General features: G+C 46.5%; 6 non-coding genes across 6 annotated transcripts; all 6 read left to right on the forward strand.

Moving 5' to 3' along the window:
* Positions 1-207: 207 nt before the first annotated feature.
* Positions 208-326, forward strand: LOC147080169 (5S ribosomal RNA). Its single transcript, XR_015077477.1, has one exon. It is a non-coding gene; the product is annotated as a 5S ribosomal RNA (ribosomal RNA).
* A 2,427-nt stretch (positions 327-2,753) lies between these two features.
* Positions 2,754-2,872, forward strand: LOC147080170 (5S ribosomal RNA). Its single transcript, XR_015077478.1, has one exon. It is a non-coding gene; the product is annotated as a 5S ribosomal RNA (ribosomal RNA).
* Positions 2,873-5,295: 2,423 nt separating this feature from the next.
* LOC147080171 (5S ribosomal RNA) lies at positions 5,296-5,414 on the forward strand. The gene has a single exon (XR_015077473.1). It is a non-coding gene; the product is annotated as a 5S ribosomal RNA (ribosomal RNA).
* Positions 5,415-7,837: 2,423 nt separating this feature from the next.
* On the forward strand, positions 7,838-7,956 carry LOC147080172 (5S ribosomal RNA). The gene has a single exon (XR_015077472.1). It is a non-coding gene; the product is annotated as a 5S ribosomal RNA (ribosomal RNA).
* Positions 7,957-10,371: 2,415 nt separating this feature from the next.
* Positions 10,372-10,490, forward strand: LOC147080173 (5S ribosomal RNA). Its single transcript, XR_015077474.1, has one exon. It is a non-coding gene; the product is annotated as a 5S ribosomal RNA (ribosomal RNA).
* A 2,415-nt stretch (positions 10,491-12,905) lies between these two features.
* On the forward strand, positions 12,906-13,024 carry LOC147080174 (5S ribosomal RNA). Its single transcript, XR_015077475.1, has one exon. It is a non-coding gene; the product is annotated as a 5S ribosomal RNA (ribosomal RNA).
* Positions 13,025-14,955: the final 1,931 nt, after the last annotated feature.

A 14,955-nucleotide genomic window follows, 5' to 3' on the forward strand; every position in this document is an offset into this window, starting at 1 on the left:
AATATTTGAATAGAAGGCAATGAAGGGTTGGGCTTGTAGTTTGTTTGTGTGGGAGGCAGAGCAGCAAGAAGAGGTGGAGGGGGGGTGGGGGGTTGCGGGAGGAGTAAAATTTGTAAATGTAAATTGAGTGTTGAATACTTGTATGAATGCGTAGAAGAGAAAAAAATGGGCGACAGCTTTAAGTAAAGAGAAAGCCAGCTAGCATATGCCTACGGCCATACTAGTCTGAATGTGCCCGATCTCGTCTGATCTCGGAAGCTAAGCAGAGTCAGGCCTGGTTAGTACTTGGATGGGAGACCGCCTGGGAATACCGGGTGCAGTAGGCTTTTGCTGCCGCCACAGGCTGCTCAACGTTTTGCACACACACGCGCACACACTGCTCTTAATCAATCAACATCCTTTTTGCTGCTCTCTCTCTCTCTCTCTGTCTCTCTCTCTCGCTTTCCTTTGACCATTTCTTCGCTGCACATTCTCCTGCTGCTACACAAATGCAAGGGGCTCCAGACACAGGGCCGAAATAAGCAGAAGAAGAAAATAAGATAGCCAAAATACACACACTGGCGGAGGGCCACCAGGACACAGCAGCAGAGAGGAGAGACAAGGTGCATAGAAAACTCGGAGGGACAAACAGCAACAGAACAAAGAAGAATGTAGAAAGAGCAGCAGTTAAATTCAGGAAAAAAGCAAAGCCAACTAGCATGCTGTTGAAATGCATGTGTGTTAATGCGAGGAGCGTTACAAATAAGATTGACGAGTTGCAGGCGCAAGTTGCCACATGGGGTTATGCAATAGTAGCTATAACGGAGACCTGGCTTCAAAATGGGCGGAATTGGAAACTAAACAATCCTGGCTACAATGTAATAACATTTGTAGAAGTCGTGTGGGCAGATGTCACATGATCAGGCAGAATCATAGAAATTTACAGCACAGAAGGAGGCCATTCGGCCCATCTTGTCCGTGCCAGCCGACAAAGAGCAATCCACCCAAATCCCACTTTACAGCACTTGGTCCGTAGCCTTGTAGGTTACGGCAGTTCAAGTGCATATCCAAGTACTTTTTAAACGTGATGAGGGTTTCTGCCTCTACCACCCTTTCAGGCAGTGCATTCCAGACCCCCACCATTCACTGGGTGAAAAAATGTCTCCTCAAATTCCCTGTAAACCTCCTACCAATTACTTGAAATCTATTATTGACCCTTCTGCTAAGGGAAATAGGTCCTTCCTATCCACTCTATCTCGGCCCCTCATAATTTTACACACCTCAATTAGGTCTCGCCTCAGCCTCCTGTGTTCCAAAGAAAACAACCCCAGCCTATCCAATCTTTCCTCATAACTAAAATTCCCCAGCCCAGGCAACATCCTCGGAAATCTCCTCTGCACCTTCTCTAGTGCAATCGCATCCTTCTTGTAATGTGGTGACCAGAACTGCACGCGGCACTCTAGCTGCGGCCTAACTAGTGTTTTATACAGTTGAAGCATAACCTCCCCGCTCTTATATTCTACGCCTCGGCTAATAAAGGCAAGTATCCCGTATGCCTGCTTAACCACTTTATCTACCTGTCCTGCTACCTTCAGGGATCTGTGGACATGCACTCCAAGGTCCCGCTGATCCTCTGCATTTCTCAGTGTCCTACCATTTATTGTGTATTCCAACTGAATTCCATTTGCCACTGTTCTGCCCACTAGACGAGTCCATTGATATCTTCCTGCAGTCTACAGCATTCTGTTTCATTATTAACCACACGGCCAATTTTTGTATCATCTGCAAACTTCTTAATCATACTTCCTACATTCAAATCCAAATCATTGATATATACCAGAAAAAGCAAAGGGCCCAGTACTGAGTCGGTGCAGGCTCGATGGGCCGAAATGGCCTCTATCTGCACTGTGGGGTTTCTGTGATTCTCTGAGCCCTGCGGAACCCCACTGGAAACAGCCTTCCGGTCACAAAAACACCCTTCGACCATTACCCTTTGTTTCCTGCCTCTGAGCCAATTTTGGATCCAACTTGCCACTTTGCCTTGGATCCCATGGGCTTTTACTTTCGTGACCAATCTGGCATGCGGGACCTTATCAAAAGCCTTGCTAAAATCCATATAGACTACATCAAAGGCACTACCCTCATCGACCCTCCTTGTTACCTCCTCGAAAAATTGAATTGCGTTAGTCAGACACGACCTTCCGTTAAGAAATCCATGCTGACTGTCCCTGATTAATCCGTGTCTTTCTAAATGAAGATTTCTCCTGTCCCTCAGAACTTTTTCCAATAATTTTCCCACCACCGAGGTTAGGCTGACTGGCCTGTAATTATGCGGTCTATCCCTCTCTCCCTTTTGAAAGAACGGTAGCACGTTAGCAGTCCTCCAGTGGTCGGGCACCACACCTGTAGCCAGAGAGGATTGTAAAATGATGGTGAGAGCCTGTGCTATTTGGTGTCTTACTTCTCTTAAGAGTGTGGGATAGATTTGATGCGGGCCTGGGTATTTGTCCAGTTTGAAAGATGCTACAGCCCTTAAGACTTGGTGTTTGAGCATGTTTATTTGATGTAATATTTGAATAGAAGGCAATGAAGGGTTGGGCTTGTAGTTTGTTTGTGTGGGAGGCAGAGCAGCAAGAAGAGGTGGAGGGGGGGTGGGGGGTTGCGGGAGGAGTAAAATTTGTAAATGTAAATTGAGTGTTGAATACTTGTATGAATGCGTAGAAGAGAAAAAAATGGGCGACAGCTTTAAGTAAAGAGAAAGCCAGCTAGCATATGCCTACGGCCATACTAGTCTGAATGTGCCCGATCTCGTCTGATCTCGGAAGCTAAGCAGAGTCAGGCCTGGTTAGTACTTGGATGGGAGACCGCCTGGGAATACCGGGTGCAGTAGGCTTTTGCTGCCGCCACAGGCTGCTCAACGTTTTGCACACACACGCGCACACACTGCTCTTAATCAATCAACATCCTTTTTGCTGCTCTCTCTCTCTCTGTCTCTCTCTCTCGCTTTCCTTTGACCATTTCTTCGCTGCACATTCTCCTGCTGCTACACAAATGCAAGGGGCTCCAGACACAGGGCCGAAATAAGCAGAAGAAGAAAATAAGATAGCCAAAATACACACACTGGCGGAGGGCCACCAGGACACAGCAGCAGAGAGGAGAGACAAGGTGCATAGAAAACTCGGAGGGACAAACAGCAACAGAACAAAGAAGAATGTAGAAAGAGCAGCAGTTAAATTCAGGAAAAAAGCAAAGCCAACTAGCATGCTGTTGAAATGCATGTGTGTTAATGCGAGGAGTGTTACAAATAAGATTGACGAGTTGCAGGCGCAAGTTGCCACATGGGGTTATGCAATAGTAGCCATAACGGAGACCTGGCTTCAAAATGGGCGGAATTGGAAACTAAACAATCCTGGCTACAATGTAATAACATTTGTAGAAGTCGTGTGGGCAGATGTCACATGATCAGGCAGAATCATAGAAATTTACAGCACAGAAGGAGGCCATTCGGCCCATCTTGTCCGTGCCAGCCGACAAAGAGCAATCCACCCAAATCCCACTTTACAGCACTTGGTCCGTAGCCTTGTAGGTTACGGCAGTTCAAGTGCATATCCAAGTACTTTTTAAACGTGATGAGGGTTTCTGCCTCTACCACCCTTTCAGGCAGTGCATTCCAGACCCCCACCATTCACTGGGTGAAAAAATGTCTCCTCAAATTCCCTGTAAACCTCCTACCAATTACTTGAAATCTATTATTGACCCTTCTGCTAAGGGAAATAGGTCCTTCCTATCCACTCTATCTCGGCCCCTCATAATTTTACACACCTCAATTAGGTCTCGCCTCAGCCTCCTGTGTTCCAAAGAAAACAACCCCAGCCTATCCAATCTTTCCTCATAACTAAAATTCCCCAGCCCAGGCAACATCCTCGGAAATCTCCTCTGCACCTTCTCTAGTGCAATCGCATCCTTCTTGTAATGTGGTGACCAGAACTGCACGCGGCACTCTAGCTGCGGCCTAACTAGTGTTTTATACAGTTGAAGCATAACCTCCCCGCTCTTATATTCTACGCCTCGGCTAATAAAGGCAAGTATCCCGTATGCCTGCTTAACCACTTTATCTACCTGTCCTGCTACCTTCAGGGATCTGTGGACATGCACTCCAAGGTCCCGCTGATCCTCTGCATTTCTCAGTGTCCTACCATTTATTGTGTATTCCAACTGAATTCCATTTGCCACTGTTCTGCCCACTAGACGAGTCCATTGATATCTTCCTGCAGTCTACAGCATTCTGTTTCATTATTAACCACACGGCCAATTTTTGTATCATCTGCAAACTTCTTAATCATACTTCCTACATTCAAATCCAAATCATTGATATATACCAGAAAAAGCAAAGGGCCCAGTACTGAGTCGGTGCAGGCTCGATGGGCCGAAATGGCCTCTATCTGCACTGTGGGGTTTCTGTGATTCTCTGAGCCCTGCGGAACCCCACTGGAAACAGCCTTCCGGTCACAAAAACACCCTTCGACCATTACCCTTTGTTTCCTGCCTCTGAGCCAATTTTGGATCCAACTTGCCACTTTGCCTTGGATCCCATGGGCTTTTACTTTCGTGACCAATCTGGCATGCGGGACCTTATCAAAAGCCTTGCTAAAATCCATATAGACTACATCAAAGGCACTACCCTCATCGACCCTCCTTGTTACCTCCTCGAAAAATTGAATTGCGTTAGTCAGACACGACCTTCCGTTAAGAAATCCATGCTGACTGTCCCTGATTAATCCGTGTCTTTCTAAATGAAGATTTCTCCTGTCCCTCAGAACTTTTTCCAATAATTTTCCCACCACCGAGGTTAGGCTGACTGGCCTGTAATTATGCGGTCTATCCCTCTCTCCCTTTTGAAAGAACGGTAGCACGTTAGCAGTCCTCCAGTGGTCGGGCACCACACCTGTAGCCAGAGAGGATTGTAAAATGATGGTGAGAGCCTGTGCTATTTGGTGTCTTACTTCTCTTAAGAGTGTGGGATAGATTTGATGCGGGCCTGGGTATTTGTCCAGTTTGAAAGATGCTACAGCCCTTAAGACTTGGTGTTTGAGCATGTTTATTTGATGTAATATTTGAATAGAAGGCAATGAAGGGTTGGGCTTGTAGTTTGTTTGTGTGGGAGGCAGAGCAGCAAGAAGAGGTGGAGGGGGGGTGGGGGGTTGCGGGAGGAGTAAAATTTGTAAATGTAAATTGAGTGTTGAATACTTGTATGAATGCGTAGAAGAGAAAAAAATGGGCGACAGCTTTAAGTAAAGAGAAAGCCAGCTAGCATATGCCTACGGCCATACTAGTCTGAATGTGCCCGATCTCGTCTGATCTCGGAAGCTAAGCAGAGTCAGGCCTGGTTAGTACTTGGATGGGAGACCGCCTGGGAATACCGGGTGCAGTAGGCTTTTGCTGCCGCCACAGGCTGCTCAACGTTTTGCACACACACGCGCACACACTGCTCTTAATCAATCAACATCCTTTTTGCTGCTCTCTCTCTCTCTGTCTCTCTCTCTCGCTTTCCTTTGACCATTTCTTCGCTGCACATTCTCCTGCTGCTACACAAATGCAAGGGGCTCCAGACACAGGGCCAAAATAAGCAGAAGAAGAAAATAAGATAGCCAAAATACACACACTGGCGGAGGGCCACCAGGACACAGCAGCAGAGAGGAGAGACAAGGTGCATAGAAAACTCGGAGGGACAAACAGCAACAGAACAAAGAAGAATGTAGAAAGAGCAGCAGTTAAATTCAGGAAAAAAGCAAAGCCAACTAGCATGCTGTTGAAATGCATGTGTGTTAATGCGAGGAGTGTTACAAATAAGATTGACGAGTTGCAGGCGCAAGTTGCCACATGGGGTTATGCAATAGTAGCCATAACGGAGACCTGGCTTCAAAATGGGCGGAATTGGAAACTAAACAATCCTGGCTACAATGTAATAACATTTGTAGAAGTCGTGTGGGCAGATGTCACATGATCAGGCAGAATCATAGAAATTTACAGCACAGAAGGAGGCCATTCGGCCCATCTTGTCCGTGCCAGCCGACAAAGAGCAATCCACCCAAATCCCACTTTACAGCACTTGGTCCGTAGCCTTGTAGGTTACGGCAGTTCAAGTGCATATCCAAGTACTTTTTAAACGTGATGAGGGTTTCTGCCTCTACCACCCTTTCAGGCAGTGCATTCCAGACCCCCACCATTCACTGGGTGAAAAAATGTCTCCTCAAATTCCCTGTAAACCTCCTACCAATTACTTGAAATCTATTATTGACCCTTCTGCTAAGGGAAATAGGTCCTTCCTATCCACTCTATCTCGGCCCCTCATAATTTTACACACCTCAATTAGGTCTCGCCTCAGCCTCCTGTGTTCCAAAGAAAACAACCCCAGCCTATCCAATCTTTCCTCATAACTAAAATTCCCCAGCCCAGGCAACATCCTCGGAAATCTCCTCTGCACCTTCTCTCGTGCAATCGCATCCTTCTTGTAATGTGGTGACCAGAACTGCACGCGGCACTCTAGCTGCGGCCTAACTAGTGTTTTATACAGTTGAAGCATAACCTCCCCGCTCTTATATTCTACGCCTCGGCTAATAAAGGCAAGTATCCCGTATGCCTGCTTAACCACTTTATCTACCTGTCCTGCTACCTTCAGGGATCTGTGGACATGCACTCCAAGGTCCCGCTGATCCTCTGCATTTCTCAGTGTCCTACCATTTATTGTGTATTCCAACTGAATTCCATTTGCCACTGTTCTGCCCACTAGACGAGTCCATTGATATCTTCCTGCAGTCTACAGCATTCTGTTTCATTATTAACCACACGGCCAATTTTTGTATCATCTGCAAACTTCTTAATCATACTTCCTACATTCAAATCCAAATCATTGATATATACCAGAAAAAGCAAAGGGCCCAGTACTGAGTCGGTGCAGGCTCGATGGGCCGAAATGGCCTCTATCTGCACTGTGGGGTTTCTGTGATTCTGTGAGCCCTGCGGAACCCCACTGGAAACAGCCTTCCGGTCACAAAAACACCCTTCGACCATTACCCTTTGTTTCCTGCCTCTGAGCCAATTTTGGATCCAACTTGCCACTTTGCCTTGGATCCCATGGGCTTTTACTTTCGTGACCAATCTGGCATGCGGGACCTTATCAAAAGCCTTGCTAAAATCCATATAGACTACATCAAAGGCACTACCCTCATCGACCCTCCTTGTTACCTCCTCGAAAAATTGAATTGCGTTAGTCAGACACGACCTTCCGTTAAGAAATCCATGCTGACTGTCCCTGATTAATCCGTGTCTTTCTAAATGAAGATTTCTCCTGTCCCTCAGAACTTTTTCCAATAATTTTCCCACCACCGAGGTTAGGCTGACTGGCCTGTAATTATGCGGTCTATCCCTCTCTCCCTTTTGAAAGAACGGTAGCACGTTAGCAGTCCTCCAGTGGTCGGGCACCACACCTGTAGCCAGAGAGGATTGTAAAATGATGGTGAGAGCCTGTGCTATTTGGTGTCTTACTTCTCTTAAGAGTGTGGGATAGATTTGATGCGGGCCTGGGTATTTGTCCAGTTTGAAAGATGCTACAGCCCTTAAGACTTGGTGTTTGAGCATGTTTATTTGATGTAATATTTGAATAGAAGGCAATGAAGGGTTGGGCTTGTAGTTTGTTTGTGTGGGAGGCAGAGCAGCAAGAAGAGGTGGAGGGGGGGTGGGGGGTTGCGGGAGGAGTAAAATTTGTAAATGTAAATTGAGTGTTGAATACTTGTATGAATGCGTAGAAGAGAAAAAAATGGGCGACAGCTTTAAGTAAAGAGAAAGCCAGCTAGCATATGCCTACGGCCATACTAGTCTGAATGCGCCCGATCTCATCTGATCTCGGAAGCTAAGCAGAGTCAGGCCTGGTTAGTACTTGGATGGGAGACCGCCTGGGAATACCGGGTGCAGTAGGCTTTTGCTGCCGCCACAGGCTGCTCAACGTTTTGCACACACGCGCACACACTGCTCTTAATCAATCAACATCCTTTTTGCTGCTCTCTCTCTCTCTCTCTCTTGCTTTCCTTTGACCATTTCTTCGCTGCACATTCTCCTGCTGCTACACAAATGCAAGGGGCTCCAGACACAGGGCCGAAATAAGCAGAAGAAGAAAATAAGATAGCCAAAATACACACACTGGCGGAGGGCCACCAGGACACAGCAGCAGAGAGGAGAGACAAGGTGCATAGAAAACTCGGAGGGACAAACAGCAACAGAACAAAGAAGAATGTAGAAAGAGCAGCAGTTAAATTCAGGAAAAAAGCAAAGCCAACTAGCATGCTGTTGAAATGCATGTGTGTTAATGCGAGGAGTGTTACAAATAAGATTGACGAGTTGCAGGCGCAAGTTGCCACATGGGGTTATGCAATAGTAGCCATAACGGAGACCTGGCTTCAAAATGGGCGGAATTGGAAACTAAACAATCCTGGCTACAATGTAATAACATTTGTAGAAGTCGTGTGGGCAGATGTCACATGATCAGGCAGAATCATAGAAATTTACAGCACAGAAGGAGGCCATTCGGCCCATCTTGTCCGTGCCAGCCGACAAAGAGCAATCCACCCAAATCCCACTTTACAGCACTTGGTCCGTAGCCTTGTAGGTTACGGCAGTTCAAGTGCATATCCAAGTACTTTTTAAACGTGATGAGGGTTTCTGCCTCTACCACCCTTTCAGGCAGTGCATTCCAGACCCCCACCATTCACTGGGTGAAAAAATGTCTCCTCAAATTCCCTGTAAACCTCCTACCAATTACTTGAAATCTATTATTGACCCTTCTGCTAAGGGAAATAGGTCCTTCCTATCCACTCTATCTCGGCCCCTCATAATTTTACACACCTCAATTAGGTCTCGCCTCAGCCTCCTGTGTTCCAAAGAAAACAACCCCAGCCTATCCAATCTTTCCTCATAACTAAAATTCCCCAGCCCAGGCAACATCCTCGGAAATCTCCTCTGCACCTTCTCTCGTGCAATCGCATCCTTCTTGTAATGTGGTGACCAGAACTGCACGCGGCACTCTAGCTGCGGCCTAACTAGTGTTTTATACAGTTGAAGCATAACCTCCCCGCTCTTATATTCTACGCCTCGGCTAATAAAGGCAAGTATCCCGTATGCCTGCTTAACCACTTTATCTACCTGTCCTGCTACCTTCAGGGATCTGTGGACATGCACTCCAAGGTCCCGCTGATCCTCTGCATTTCTCAGTGTCCTACCATTTATTGTGTATTCCAACTGAATTCCATTTGCCACTGTTCTGCCCACTAGACGAGTCCATTGATATCTTCCTGCAGTCTACAGCATTCTGTTTCATTATTAACCACACGGCCAATTTTTGTATCATCTGCAAACTTCTTAATCATACTTCCTACATTCAAATCCAAATCATTGATATATACCAGAAAAAGCAAAGGGCCCAGTACTGAGTCGGTGCAGGCTCGATGGGCCGAAATGGCCTCTATCTGCACTGTGGGGTTTCTGTGATTCTGTGAGCCCTGCGGAACCCCACTGGAAACAGCCTTCCGGTCACAAAAACACCCTTCGACCATTACCCTTTGTTTCCTGCCTCTGAGCCAATTTTGGATCCAACTTGCCACTTTGCCTTGGATCCCATGGGCTTTTACTTTCGTGACCAATCTGGCATGCGGGACCTTATCAAAAGCCTTGCTAAAATCCATATAGACTACATCAAAGGCACTACCCTCATCGACCCTCCTTGTTACCTCCTCGAAAAATTGAATTGCGTTAGTCAGACACGACCTTCCGTTAAGAAATCCATGCTGACTGTCCCTGATTAATCCGTGTCTTTCTAAATGAAGATTTCTCCTGTCCCTCAGAACTTTTTCCAATAATTTTCCCACCACCGAGGTTAGGCTGACTGGCCTGTAATTATGCGGTCTATCCCTCTCTCCCTTTTGAAAGAACGGTAGCACGTTAGCAGTCCTCCAGTGGTCGGGCACCACACCTGTAGCCAGAGAGGATTGTAAAATGATGGTGAGAGCCTGTGCTATTTGGTGTCTTACTTCTCTTAAGAGTGTGGGATAGATTTGATGCGGGCCTGGGTATTTGTCCAGTTTGAAAGATGCTACAGCCCTTAAGACTTGGTGTTTGAGCATGTTTATTTGATGTAATATTTGAATAGAAGGCAATGAAGGGTTGGGCTTGTAGTTTGTTTGTGTGGGAGGCAGAGCAGCAAGAAGAGGTGGAGGGGGGGTGGGGGGTTGCGGGAGGAGTAAAATTTGTAAATGTAAATTGAGTGTTGAATACTTGTATGAATGCGTAGAAGAGAAAAAAATGGGCGACAGCTTTAAGTAAAGAGAAAGCCAGCTAGCATATGCCTACGGCCATACTAGTCTGAATGCGCCCGATCTCATCTGATCTCGGAAGCTAAGCAGAGTCAGGCCTGGTTAGTACTTGGATGGGAGACCGCCTGGGAATACCGGGTGCAGTAGGCTTTTGCTGCCGCCACAGGCTGCTCAACGTTTTGCACACACGCGCACACACTGCTCTTAATCAATCAACATCCTTTTTGCTGCTCTCTCTCTCTCTCTCTCTTGCTTTCCTTTGACCATTTCTTCGCTGCACATTCTCCTGCTGCTACACAAATGCAAGGGGCTCCAGACACAGGGCCAAAATAAGCAGAAGAAGAAAATAAGATAGCCAAAATACACACACTGGCGGAGGGCCACCAGGACACAGCAGCAGAGAGGAGAGACAAGGTGCATAGAAAACTCGGAGGGACAAACAGCAACAGAACAAAGAAGAATGTAGAAAGAGCAGCAGTTAAATTCAGGAAAAAAGCAAAGCCAACTAGCATGCTGTTGAAATGCATGTGTGTTAATGCGAGGAGCGTTACAAATAAGATTGACGAGTTGCAGGCGCAAGTTGCCACATGGGGTTATGCAATAGTAGCTATAACGGAGACCTGGCTTCAAAATGGGCGGAATTGGAAACTAAACAATCCTGGCTACAATGTAATAACATTTGTAGAAGTCGTGTGGGCAGATGTCACATGATCAGGCAGAATCATAGAAATTTACAGCACAGAAGGAGGCCATTCGGCCCATCTTGTCCGTGCCAGCCGACAAAGAGCAATCCACCCAAATCCCACTTTACAGCACTTGGTCCGTAGCCTTGTAGGTTACGGCAGTTCAAGTGCATATCCAAGTACTTTTTAAACGTGATGAGGGTTTCTGCCTCTACCACCCTTTCAGGCAGTGCATTCCAGACCCCCACCATTCACTGGGTGAAAAAATGTCTCCTCAAATTCCCTGTAAACCTCCTACCAATTACTTGAAATCTATTATTGACCCTTCTGCTAAGGGAAATAGGTCCTTCCTATCCACTCTATCTCGGCCCCTCATAATTTTACACACCTCAATTAGGTCTCGCCTCAGCCTCCTGTGTTCCAAAGAAAACAACCCCAGCCTATCCAATCTTTCCTCATAACTAAAATTCCCCAGCCCAGGCAACATCCTCGGAAATCTCCTCTGCACCTTCTCTAGTGCAATCGCATCCTTCTTGTAATGTGGTGACCAGAACTGCACGCGGCACTCTAGCTGCGGCCTAACTAGTGTTTTATACAGTTGAAGCATAACCTCCCCGCTCTTATATTCTACGCCTCGGCTAATAAAGGCAAGTATCCCGTATGCCTGCTTAACCACTTTATCTACCTGTCCTGCTACCTTCAGGGATCTGTGGACATGCACTCCAAGGTCCCGCTGATCCTCTGCATTTCTCAGTGTCCTACCATTTATTGTGTATTCCAACTGAATTCCATTTGCCACTGTTCTGCCCACTAGACGAGTCCATTGATATCTTCCTGCAGTCTACAGCATTCTGTTTCATTATTAACCACACGGCCAATTTTTGTATCATCTGCAAACTTCTTAATCATACTTCCTACATTCAAATCCAAATCATTGATATATACCAGAAAAAGCAAAGGGCCCAGTACTGAGTCGGTGCAGGCTCGATGGGCCGAAATGGCCTCTATCTGCACTGTGGGGTTTCTGTGATTCTCTGAGCCCTGCGGAACCCCACTGGAAACAGCCTTCCGGTCACAAAAACACCCTTCGACCATTACCCTTTGTTTCCTGCCTCTGAGCCAATTTTGGATCCAACTTGCCACTTTGCCTTGGATCCCATGGGCTTTTACTTTCGTGACCAATCTGGCATGCGGGACCTTATCAAAAGCCTTGCTAAAATCCATATAGACTACATCAAAGGCACTACCCTCATCGACCCTCCTTGTTACCTCCTCGAAAAATTGAATTGCGTTAGTCAGACACGACCTTCCGTTAAGAAATCCATGCTGACTGTCCCTGATTAATCCGTGTCTTTCTAAATGAAGATTTCTCCTGTCCCTCAGAACTTTTTCCAATAATTTTCCCACCACCGAGGTTAGGCTGACTGGCCTGTAATTATGCGGTCTATCCCTCTCTCCCTTTTGAAAGAACGGTAGCACGTTAGCAGTCCTCCAGTGGTCGGGCACCACACCTGTAGCCAGAGAGGATTGTAAAATGATGGTGAGAGCCTGTGCTATTTGGTGTCTTACTTCTCTTAAGAGTGTGGGATAGATTTGATGCGGGCCTGGGTATTTGTCCAGTTTGAAAGATACTACAGCCCTTAAGACTTGGTGTTTGAGCATGTTTATTTGATGTAATATTTGAATAGAAGGCAATGAAGGGTTGGGCTTGTAGTTTGTTTGTGTGGGAGGCAGAGCAGCAAGAAGAGGTGGAGGGGGGGTGGGGGGTTGCGGGAGGAGTAAAATTTGTAAATGTAAATTGAGTGTTGAATACTTGTATGAATGCGTAGAAGAGAAAAAAATGGGCGACAGCTTTAAGTAAAGAGAAAGCCAGCTAGTATATGCCTACGGCCATACTAGTCTGAATGCGCCCGATCTCGTCTGATCTCGGAAGCTAAGCAGAGTCAGGCCTGGTTAGTACTTGGATGGGAGACCGCCTGGGAATACCGGGTGCAGTAGGCTTTTGCTGCCGCCACAGGCTGCTCAACGTTTTGCACACACACGCGCACACACTGCTCTTAATCAATCAACATCCTTTTTGCTGCTCTCTCTCTCTCTCTCTCTCTCTCTCTGTCTCTCTCTCTCGCTTTCCTTTGACCATTTCTTCGCTGCACATTCTCCTGCTGCTACACAAATGCAAGGGGCTCCAGACACAGGGCCGAAATAAGCAGAAGAAGAAAATAAGATAGCCAAAATACACACACTGGCGGAGGGCCACCAGGACACAGCAGCAGAGAGGAGAGACAAGGTGCATAGAAAACTCGGAGGGACAAACAGCAACAGAACAAAGAAGAATGTAGAAAGAGCAGCAGTTAAATTCAGGAAAAAAGCAAAGCCAACTAGCATGCTGTTGAAATGCATGTGTGTTAATGCGAGGAGCGTTACAAATAAGATTGACGAGTTGCAGGCGCAAGTTGCCACATGGGGTTATGCAATAGTAGCTATAACGGAGACCTGGCTTCAAAATGGGCGGAATTGGAAACTAAACAATCCTGGCTACAATGTAATAACATTTGTAGAAGTCGTGTGGGCAGATGTCACATGATCAGGCAGAATCATAGAAATTTACAGCACAGAAGGAGGCCATTTGGCCCATCTTGTCCGTGCCAGCCGACAAAGAGCAATCCACCCAAATCCCACTTTACAGCACTTGGTCCGTAGCCTTGTAGGTTACGGCAGTTCAAGTGCATATCCAAGTACTTTTTAAACGTGATGAGGGTTTCTGCCTCTACCACCCTTTCAGGCAGTGCATTCCAGACCCCCACCATTCACTGGGTGAAAAAATGTCTCCTCAAATTCCCTGTAAACCTCCTACCAATTACTTGAAATCTATTATTGACCCTTCTGCTAAGGGAAATAGGTCCTTCCTATCCACTCTATCTCGGCCCCTCATAATTTTACACACCTCAATTAGGTCTCGCCTCAGCCTCCTGTGTTCCAAAGAAAACAACCCCAGCCTATCCAATCTTTCCTCATAACTAAAATTCCCCAGCCCAGGCAACATCCTCGGAAATCTCCTCTGCACCTTCTCTAGTGCAATCGCATCCTTCTTGTAATGTGGTGACCAGAACTGCACGCGGCACTCTAGCTGCGGCCTAACTAGTGTTTTATACAGTTGAAGCATAACCTCCCCGCTCTTATATTCTACGCCTCGGCTAATAAAGGCAAGTATCCCGTATGCCTGCTTAACCACTTTATCTACCTGTCCTGCTACCTTCAGGGATCTGTGGACATGCACTCCAAGGTCCCGCTGATCCTCTGCATTTCTCAGTGTCCTACCATTTATTGTGTATTCCAACTGAATTCCATTTGCCACTGTTCTGCCCACTAGACGAGTCCATTGATATCTTCCTGCAGTCTACAGCATTCTGTTTCATTATTAACCACACGGCCAATTTTTGTATCATCTGCAAACTTCTTAATCATACTTCCTACATTCAAATCCAAATCATTGATATATACCAGAAAAAGCAAAGGGCCCAGTACTGAGTCGGTGCAGGCTCGATGGGCCGAAATGGCCTCTATCTGCACTGTGGGGTTTCTGTGATTCTCTGAGCCCTGCGGAACCCCACTGGAAACAGCCTTCCGGTCACAAAAACACCCTTCGACCATTACCCTTTGTTTCCTGCCTCTGAGCCAATTTTGGATCCAACTTGCCACTTTGCCTTGGATCCCATGGGCTTTTACTTTCGTGACCAATCTGGCATGCGGGACCTTATCAAAAGCCTTGCTAAAATCCATATAGACTACATCAAAGGCACTACCCTCATCGACCCTCCTTGTTACCTCCTCGAAAAATTGAATTGCGTTAGTCAGACACGACCTTCCGTTAAGAAATCCATGCTGACTGTCCCTGATTAATCCGTGTCTTTCTAAATGAAGATTTCTCCTGT

This window comes from Somniosus microcephalus, unplaced genomic scaffold (assembly GCF_052327205.1).
Source record: "Somniosus microcephalus isolate GS21.2 unplaced genomic scaffold, FLI_Smic_1.0 scaffold1931, whole genome shotgun sequence".
In the NCBI taxonomy this organism is placed as follows: Eukaryota; Metazoa; Chordata; class Chondrichthyes; order Squaliformes; family Somniosidae; genus Somniosus; species Somniosus microcephalus.